At 38.8% G+C, this 9,062-nt stretch overlaps 1 long non-coding RNA gene across 2 annotated transcripts in view; it reads left to right on the top strand.

The window, feature by feature from the left end:
* Window positions 1–693: 693 nt before the first annotated feature.
* LOC120360777 (uncharacterized) overlaps window positions 694–9,062 on the top strand; it is a 67,465-nt gene continuing 59,096 nt past the window's right edge. For both annotated transcript variants that reach the window (XR_012518572.1, XR_005577198.2), the window contains exon 1: window positions 694–944. This is a non-coding gene — a long non-coding RNA (uncharacterized LOC120360777). The remainder of the gene's footprint in view (window positions 945–9,062) is intronic.

Below are 9,062 nucleotides of genomic sequence, written 5' to 3'. Positions count from 1 at the left end.
GTATTATATGAAGCATTATCAGTCTGTTTCTTCAGAAAATCTGGAAAGTGAGAATGAAAGTGAGACCTCTCACTAATATTATAAAGTGGTGAGGGTCTCAAAGACGGGGGTGAAGAGGGAGATCAGGCATCTCAGATCAACTTCCGAAGCCCTTTTCATATGTAATTCCTAAGACTGTAAACTGAAACCCTTTTCACATGTAATTCCTAAGACTGTAAACTGAGACCCTTTTCATATGTTAAGCTATAAACCTAAGATTCTTCCACGTGTATCATCTAAAGTATAAGCCTATATAAAGAAGGAACCTTCCTTTGTTAGGCGAGCTTGGATATTAGGCAAATATGCCACCTGGCTCCCACCCAAATAAACTTCTTCCTCCAATATTCGGTGTCCAAGAGATCTGTTTCCCACGGCCGCTCCTGCTACAGTTACAGAACTGAGGGAATGTGTCCTCTTACCAGGTCCACAGTGGGGCATAGTTTTAAGGGCAAGAACTTCCCAGCCCCATGCCCACTTCCCATGCCTCTCCATCTGGGAGAGTTAATGATTTCTGTTTAATTTTCACACATGTGGGAGGAATAAAAAAGTCAATCACTCCAGAGGAAGTTTGAGGGAACTCTTTTAATTGGCCAGGGGGCTTGGAGGAGGTGGGACTTCCTCCCAGGTTAAAAGTCCCGGTCTTCCACACTCTTTCGGATTCCATATTTGGGTCCCCTTCCACACCCTTCATGGAATCCTTTTTCTCTCATCTTTTTCTTTCTCCTTTTACTCTGTGTGGTCCCCCTCCCACTCTTGGGAGAGTGAGAGACCAAAAGCCTGGAGCCCACTGGGGAGCCAGCTGAGCACTCCCCTGCACCCTAAAAACCCGGCAACGTTACTGGTGAGCAAGCAAACGTTACTGGGGTACAGCCAGGAGAAGAAGACATCAAACTGGACATCAAACTGTAAGTAAAACCGGCCCCATTCTGTACTGTGTCTTTAAGAACACCAGAGCAGCACCGAGCCACAGGGGCACAGCCCAGCCCATCTTTAAGCAGCCCAGGCCAGCCAGAATTAAAGGCAGTCTTTTCCTCCAAGCTCGCTCTCTGCTTTTCCTCTCTCTTTCTCTCTCTCTCTAGGCTGCTTCTCTGGGCAAAAGTCTACAAGAGGTGGGGCAGGCAGATGCTATCTGCAGTTACTGGATGTGCACTGGTGGGCCGAGGCTGCTGGGCTTGCCCAGGGGGTCAGTGGGCGAGCACTCCCCCTGGACCTTTCACTCCATGCCAGCTGGGAACTGGGACCAGGCCGCACAGAGGCCTGGCATAGCCCAGCAGGCCTCTCCTGCGTTCTCCAGTCAGAGACAGCAGTGAAGAAAAGGGGGCCTAAGTGCACCCATGGTCCCGGCATCATGGCAGAACAGAACGCTGCAAAGGACGGGGCAAGCCTTTCCCTCCCAGCACATAGCAGTGTTTAAAAAGTCTCCTGAATGGTTTTAGCTGCACAGCAGCCCAGCTTTTAAAATCACAATGGCAAGCAGTTTTTGGTTTTTTTTGTCCCGGTCCCCCAGCTGAAATAAAGAAAACAGCTGCTGGCTATCAGCTCTGCCCGGCTTTCCAAAAGCCATACTGCTTCAGGGTGCAGCATTCTCATTTAGATAAGGTTTAAGAAAGCTTTCCACCTGGCCTTAATGCAAGTGGCCTGTTAGCACGGTTGGTTAAGGCATAGGGCTGGCAGCTGTGAAGTGACTGGTTAAAATCCTCAGTGAAGTCAGTCTTGAATTGGGGAAACTTGGGGGAAATTCAGAAGCTGAAGGCTATGGGACTTTGTTTAGTGTTTAATTTGTCTTGCTTAGTATTGGCTTTCTCTAGACAGAAGTTTTCCATCCAGAAGATCATAGTTAAACCTGTTCCAGGACCCAAATAGTTAATGGCAGGACTCAGAACCCTAAGGGCATTTACCTGCAGTGGAAAATGAGTTAGGGAAGGATACCTGAGTCCTGTGGATATTGTTCTGGCCTCACCCACGCAGCCTGCCTTCTTTACACTGTGGGCTCTAATGGCTTCTCCCTAGAAGTTTACCCTTCTGGGGCAGTTTTATAATTTGGCCTGTGTAAAAGAATTGGGACCAGTTTGGCACAGAATCTTTGAAGAAGCAGCAGCTCATCTTCCTCTGTCAAACAGCATGGCTAAATTAACCCCTGCTAAGTGGAAAATCCTGGTCTCTAGTATTATAAATTATAATACTCTTTTTAAAATTAGAACTGTATTGTAAAAGTGAGATTAAATGGTTTGAGGTCCCCTGTGTGCAACTTTTCTTTTCCCTAAGAATAAGCCTCGGTTCTGTCAGGCCTGTACCCCATACCCTATTCAGTACTCCTCAGTGGGACTCCTTGTGGCAACTACCTCCACCAATGCCAACCAGGGCTCCTCTGTACCCCAGCAGGAGCCAGGGAGGGACAAAATGGCCAGGGCATCTCAGGCTACCCAGATGCCCCAACTCTGCCCCCTACAGGTAGTAGGAAGAGAAGTTGGCCTGACCGAAATAACTCTCAAACTCCAATTATCCTTTTCATAGTGGGAAGAAAACCTGTCTCTTCCTAGGAAAATTCTGCCATTTTGTAAACCACTGTTGTTTTGAACATAGAACTCAGGAATCAATCAAACACAGTACTAAAAATCTTCTAGAAACAGTATTGTAAAGCTTGTTTAACAACGGACTCTCCTGGCTCTATTCTCTCCCAGTCTCCTTTATAACCATTCAATAATTGTCGGCCTCTGGGCCTCTCATCTCTAACCACCTTTTCACATTCATTTCTTCTAAAACCATAAGGTCACAAATAATCCTGCCACTGAAACCCAAATGTCCTTGGCTCATGAGTTCTATTGTGGACCTCAGGATCAACCTGCACCCCTAAAAGGCTCCCCTCTGGAGGAAACCTTAACTGCAGTGCCCCTTTTATGCCCCATTTCAAGCAGGAAGTAAAGAGCATTCAATGCCAGTGTTCCAACAGAAGTTGAACTTTCCTGTTCAGAGGGGTAATGAGGGAATGTGTTCTCTTTTGGGTCCACAAGGGGGCATAGTTTTAAGGGCAAGAACTTCCCAGCACCATGCCCCCCTCCTATGCCTCTTCATCCGGGAGAGTTAACAGTTTCTGTTTAATTTGCATGCACATAGGAAGAATGCAAAAGTCAATCACTTGGGTAGAAGTTTAAGGGAACTCTTCATTGGCTAGGGGCTTGAATAAGGTGGGAATTCCTCCCAGGTTAAAATTCTCCTTCTTCCACACCCTTTGGATTCCGTACTTGAGGCCCCTTCCACGCCCTTCATGGAATCCTTTTTCTCATTTTTTTTCTCTCTCTTGTTTTTCTCTCTCCTTTTTCTCTTTCTCTGCCTAAATAAATCACTTTCTGCAAACACTTTTGGGGGTTTAGTATTTACCTTATGAGCGGTCCCCTTTCCCATTCTTGGGAGAGTAAGAGACTAAAAGCCTGGAGCCCACTGGGGAGCAAGCTGAGTTCTCCCCTGCACCACAAAAACCTGGCAACATTACTATTTGGATTAGGTTTTTTTTGTTTTTTTGGTGCTTTTGTTCATAGTTTGAATTTGTGTTTGTTTCTTAATTATACCTATCTTCTTGAAATAATAGGTTTTCAAAAACAAACAGTACCAAATAAATCTGTATATTTATTGAGTCCCCAGACTAACATAAATATGTATGTATATGCTTATCCAAGATAATTCATTTCCCAAATTATATTACGTATTTTGAAGTAGTAGCATAGGAAGCATCAGGCTAGTTATGTACAATTGATTGGTGACAATGACAAATTATCTCAACAGAGTATATCATACAATATTAGACTAAAATACAGATACATCTATATAAAAGTAAAAATAATTTATATACTATTTGAAATTTGTATATTTGCCTTTAAAGATTCCAGTCTTTTCCTTCTTGACCTCTGCATTTGTTTCTCTATGTTGCCATTTTTTAATGATATCGGCATTATCCTTTATTCCTTTCTTTGGAAGTGTTTTGGGGGGAAAAAAGGGAATGGAAGTAATCATATTCCTGCAGAAATCAGAAAGCCAAACCACAATGAATCAACCCAAAGAATTTTTCCAGCTCAAAAAGATTTAAGAGTCTGCTCATTTCAAAATGGTTACCTTTATGTTATGTTAATTCACCCAAGCTAAAAATATATGTAACAGCAGGGGTTGAGGGAGAGTCCACTGCAGTTACTGCCAAAAAAAAAATAGTCATACTGAACACATAATTATGTAGTCATGTATTTACTAACTGAATATCGACCATATCTTATTTATCTTGGTACATATAAAGATTATCACAGTTACTCTCATGTATTATATACCCTAGTATTTATTGAATAAAGAATACACATTATAATGATGTGTTTACTGTAGGAGAGTACTTCCATAATTTTAAATATGACAAGGTATTTGAAAGGACAAAAAAGAAAAACTGGAAAAGACTACTTCAAAATTTGTGTGTAAAACACTAAGAGCCCAACCAACTAAATACATCTCTGCTGTTAGCCAAGGGGATTTCAAAGAAATGTAAAAAAAAAAAAAAAAAAAAAAAAAAAAAAAAAAAAAAAAAAATTATAATTATAAAAATAATAATTCAAGCCATGGTGGGAAGGGGATCAGACATGTCTTATAATATTCTCCTCCCTTTTGGAATTCAGGCATAACTGACCAGCATTAACTTTAATAATCTTAAGACTAATCAGACTGACCCTTATAGCAATAAGATATCAAATTCCAACCTAATTCTAGTATAGCATCACATGGCAGATAGACCCTGAAAGAAAAAATTAAAGTATTTTATCAAAAATAAATTTTTGGGGGGCAAATTTTTAAAGGATCCTGCAAAGCTGTCTCTTGCAGGGAAAAATTTACATTCTCTATGGAATCCCCTTTATTTTCCAAGTGTTTTTCTTACTGTGAAGAGATTAGCTGAGAGTAGCACCTTTTAAGGGTCTGAATAGAAAACACATGCCATATTGCTTTAAGGGTGTCCACATATGGGACTTCATCTACATAAGAAGAACCTTGGTCTCTATTAAAGGAGTGTCTGGGCTAAGATAAGGGGTTGTAGAGACCCGGGTCTTTCAATGATAATTTAACTCTTTCAACAAATGGCCCATTAAAAATTGAATCTACTTTTGACCCATCAACTCTTCTGGTTCAAGTTGTCCTGCCTCTCCAGACCGACCCTATAGATACCTTGCATGTACTGATTGATGTCTTATGTTTCCCTAAAACATATAGAGCCAAGTTGTAATGCAACCATTTGGGGTATTATATCATTTCCTTAGCATTAGAAGGGTCAGAAGCTAGTAGGTTGTTTCCTCAGGCTACAGGACACTGGAAGAAGAATCACTATTGTGTGGGATTTTAAGGCACTGTCTCTAGTAAGAGTAAAGGGAGCAGAAAGACAAAGTACTATGTCAATAGAAAGGGAATAGAGTAATTCCAAATTATAGCATATCTGCCTGCTTTCTCTACTATAGAATATTATTTACAGAACACGAATCTTTTGAACTTTGTTTCTATCTCAATTTCCTATTTATATACTCACATATACCAAATCATCAGCATAAATTCAGCTTCTGAAGGTGTTTTCCTCTTTGGAATTAGTTCTACAGTAATTCTTGGTTAGAAGTCTTTGACTCATTTTTAAATAAGCATTTTAAGAAACAGAGAAGAAACTCTTAATAGATTCAAATATAAGAGAAATGACATTCTTTACTATTAGCCATTTCTATTCCATTTCTTATTCCCTTTTTTGACTTCTTCCAAAGTTCCTGATGAGAAAACATATCTTTTTTCATTTATTTTACACATTTAACCAAACCCAATATCTTATTCAAATTCCCTCAGCAGAAATTATTCAGTTACAAGTTCACTGAACAGATATCAATAAAATGAAGTAGACAATCTGATAAATCTTGTGTTCATCTTAAAATTCATGTTCTATCTTCCATAAATGAGAAACTGTTTGAGGACAAGTTGCATGAAACAAACTGTAGATTCATATTCATGTCTGTATGAACACAGAGAAAACGTTTATGTTAATGAGGTAATGAGGACAATGTGGTCAATGTACAGATCGTCACCTTCTGCTTCACATACACAACAACATCGAAATCCAGTAACAATGTCTTCTGATCCTTTTCATTCTCATTATCATTAATTAATATCAAAATGTTGCTCAATGTAAGTGTACAATCTTTTTATAGTTAGTTTTCAATTATTCTTATGTGGATGGTTTACATTTAGATGATCAGATGTCCACCTTTTCTGATTTTTTTTTTTTTTTTTTTTTTTTTTTTTTTTGAGACGGAGTTTGGCTCTTGTTACCCAGGCTGGAGTGCAGTGGCGCGATCTCGGCTCACCGCAACCTCCACCTCCTGGGTTCAGGCAATTCTCCTGCCTCAGCCTCCTGAGTAGCTGGGATTACAGGCACGCGCCACCATGCCCAGCTAATTTTTTTGTATTTTTAGTAGAGACGGGGTTTCACCATGTTGACCAGGATGGTCTCGATATCTCAACCTCGTGATCCACCCGCCTCGGCCTCCCAAAGTGCTGGGATTACAGGCTTGAGCCACCGCGCCCGGCCTTCTGATTTTTAAGTGATAATTTTCTGTAAATTACTGTGGGATAAGGAATAAAAAGTAAGAAAAATGAGACAGTAAACTATAATGAATAACATAAAGACTATGTTGTATTATGCAAAATAATGATACAACAAAACAAGTCTCTAACATTAGATTCTCTAAAGTTTTCTTATAACAGCATGACTCTGACTTTCTGAGAATCCCTAAAATAATTCCTCTATGTGTTTCACAAATGCCTACAAAAAGCATTTTCCCATTGTAATGAGAGGACTTGAAAGAATCTCAATCACCATGACAGCATAATGTAATGACTTTTTCTCTTCTCATGAGAAGAATTAATAGACTGTGACCATTTAACTTGGGCAAATTACTACAAGATCCACATATACTCTCAGAAAATAAATTACATCCTGAAAGAATGGAGAAAATATATCCAGCTACATCTTTCTTTGGTAGAAATTATGCTGGGTTGCTGTGTTTCTATTAGATAAGAAAAAGCCAAAGAAAACATGCCCTTCTGAATTCTGAAAGAGTTAAAGAGTGTTATACTTGGATGCCACCAGTAGTCCTAATTTCTGTGCTATGGGACATAATACAAAAGATCAAAACACCATCTCCGTAGAACAATTGTCCAATGATGACCACAGAGCTTGGTTGTGAACTGTGGACAAAGGCTTCTGTCTCTGTACTCATGATCCCATGAGACACGACAGCCTCAAATAAATGGCACCTTTGGCAGATGGCAGAAAAATATATAACTTACAGCTTAATATTACTTCAGATTGTCTTGAATAAAACAAAAAAAGGACAGTAAAAAAATTTACCCTACAAATTTCTGATCCCTTCAAAAAATGCCTCAGAAAAGATAAAATATCTTTTGTTCATTTAATTTATCCATTTAAAATACAGTAACCTTTGCAAAGTATATTCATTTCCAAAACACCAACAAAATGGCAATACATAAATTTTAAACAGAAAAGGAAAAGCAAAATTCCACAAAGATAAAGAGAATAACAAGAGATTTGACAAGTTAAAAAAAGAGTTCAAGATTTTGAAAACAGAAAAGTAGATAAGTGAGTGGTCCCTGAATCAGAAGAGAAAACAAACTGTAATTGCCTGCAAGAGAACAACCAAACACATGCCACAGATGCTGGAAAATTCAGGCAAAATACTTATAAATGCAAAAGTATTCATGGTTCAAAAAACAAAAGAGTTTAAATATTTTAGTTTAAGGTGTATTTAAGGAATAACTAGACTCCCAGAGACATCCTCTGCCACTACAAGTAAAACTGTTCTTTGAATATGGAGTCCGGACAGGCACACTGGGGATAGAGAGACCATAATAAAAGTTGGGGCTTTTAAGTAAAAAAAAAAAAAATCTACATAGTGAAAAGGAAGATGTCCATTTTCACTTGACTGGTAGCCAAGCTTCTACCTCTCAAGGAACATTTGGGAGAATTCTTGTGTAGGATAACTAACAGGTTATTCGCAAATCTGAGCCATCTGTAAAACAACTGACAGCAAAAAGGAAAGTAGATGTGACACCCAGGAAAAAAGTAACTGGATGTTAGAAAGAGGTAAAAAGCAAATGTCCAAGGATAATAATGAGGAAAAATTCCAAGGAAACAGCCATGCAGCAGGCATAGAGAGATCCCACTTGATATTGCAGATAAATAATTGAAGGTAATATGAAAGGAATCTCCAAGACACAAATGATATGCTCTGATATAGATGAGTATATCGTCAGGTAACTTGCCCTAATAATGGAGAATTTGGTGATAAATGAGTGAGCAATCCAAAGAAAGCAAATTAAATGAAAAATGGGGTAATTATTAAATGCAGGGAAAATAAAAGTTATGTAAGAATGTAAGAAAAGAATGATAAGAGCATGGTCCAGTGGTGGAAATATTTACACAGCCATCCAAATGTAAATGATGAATATGATTTCATACTAGGAATTTAACATATATTACATAACAGTAAAGTATAGAGATACTTGACAGATGTTGTGGGTCAGCTCCAGAGCACCAAAATGAAGCTAATACTATACTAAAGTGACTTACATCTTTTTTTTTTTTGGTTCTGTAGTCCATATAAAAGTTGTTTGCAATATATAGTAATCTAATAAGTGTGCCATAGCATTATGTCTAAATCTCTACAGCTCTTCATTAGCATTTGCACCAGGAACTTCTATGTTAAGGAGGCAGCTTATTTCGTTAAGCCTCTTGAATCAACCTCTACTAATTTTATACTTTTCTTCTGCAGCTTTCTCACCTCTCTCAACTCTCATGGTATCAAAAAGAGTTAGGGTCTTGTCATGGATTATGGTTTGGCTTAAGGGAATTTTGCGGCTAATTTGATCTACCAATGTGGCTACTCAGAGTTTCTCCAATTAGCAATAAGGCTGTTTCACTTTTTTATTATTCTGTGTTCACTGAG

Source organism: Saimiri boliviensis, chromosome 7 (genome assembly GCF_048565385.1).
Source record: "Saimiri boliviensis isolate mSaiBol1 chromosome 7, mSaiBol1.pri, whole genome shotgun sequence".
Lineage (NCBI taxonomy): Eukaryota > Metazoa > Chordata > Mammalia > Primates > Cebidae > Saimiri > Saimiri boliviensis.
This window is presented reverse-complemented; position numbering and strand designations above follow the sequence as displayed.